We start from the raw sequence: 1496 nt of genomic DNA, 5'->3' as shown, positions 1-1496 counted from the left end.
GGAGCTGTGTCAAGGCAGAGGCAGCTGGGGGTTAGGGATAGATTCTGCACCACAGGGTGGTGGACACGGAACAGCTGCGCAGGGCTGTGGGCACCCCAGGCTGTTGCAGTTGAGTGTCTGGACAGTGCTCTCAGATGTAGGGTTACAATTTTGAGTGATTCTATGTGGACCCAGGGGTTGGACTTGATAGTCCTCATGGATCCCTTCCAACTTTGCATATACTGTGATTCTTTGAAATCCTGAGAAATTTTGTTATTTTGCTGATTCACGGTCAGGCTGTAATCATTTTGCTGTCTCACACTGAGAGTGGATGGGAGATACTTGGAATGGTGCTGTCTGCCCTGTGCCTGTCGGCCAGCGTCAGCTCTGGAAAACTACCCATCTATCCTGCTAGTCTTCCTTGAGAAACCACTGAAAAAAGCACACACTTTTTTCAGGTCCTGTAATACCCCGTAGGAGCATCTAAGTTATTTCCAGGAGGAAAAATTGTCATAGGAAATATAGAGAATCTTTTTCAAGTATTGTCCCTTCAGCTCCCATGACTGGACTTCCTGATGAAAGGCAGGGCAGGAGTTTAAGAGACAAAAGCAATTGGTGTTGCAATTAAAAAAATAACAGCCTTTATTGTCATATTGAAGAGATTGCCAACTTCAGTATGTAGTCAGAAGTAATCACCATATTCTGTCAGCTGTAGAAACCACCTCAGATAGCTAGAGATTATATAATAGGGCTGGAAATGAAATAGGAAGCTGATTTATTTTCATTGTCCATTACTGCAATTCAGTCCAATTTGTTTAAGGCTACTATCTCTCACTCTAAGGAAAAATGCAAACATTAATCTTAATAGACTGTATCTTGGATACCAGTGGTCTGGATAATTAGTTTGTATTCTCTGTTCATGCGCAGTCCTTTTGTGTTCAGCAAGAAAGAGGAGTCTAATCATGCACTGTATGTGTGGGCTTATGTACACATCAAAGTTTAAGCAAACAGGATATGTTTGTTATCTGAAAGTCAGTGATACACTCAGTTTTCTCTTAGAGACAGTTTTTATTTCTTTTAAACAGTATTTATGTTCTCACATTTTTAACCTCCATGTTCCTTCAGAAACCTAATTTCTCTTTCTGGAGTTGTCCAGAAATCTTTGTGTCTAGAGTAAGATGGAGATGAACACAGGTGATGGCACAAGAGATTACCTCAATTTTCAGATAGATTTTGTTGTCCCTGTTTATCAGTACACCTGTCTAACATGACACACTTCTGTTTTTTTTCAGACATAGCTGCATCTTGCAGTGTGCACGTACATGTCCCACTTTCATATGCATATCCCATTTTCAATGATCCTGAAGTCCCAATCACTGCTTCATGAAGACATACAGATTTAGCAAGCAGGAGCCCATCCTGCTTCATCTTGAGCTGAAAAAAACACCACCAATGGGAAAACACTCCAAGAAACTGACAAACAAAAATCACAGAATCACAGAATCACAGAATGGCCA

The sequence above is a fragment of the Meleagris gallopavo genome, chromosome Z (assembly GCF_000146605.3).
Source record: "Meleagris gallopavo isolate NT-WF06-2002-E0010 breed Aviagen turkey brand Nicholas breeding stock chromosome Z, Turkey_5.1, whole genome shotgun sequence".
Classification (NCBI taxonomy): Eukaryota; Metazoa; Chordata; class Aves; order Galliformes; family Phasianidae; genus Meleagris; species Meleagris gallopavo.
Note: the sequence above shows the minus strand (reverse complement) of the source record.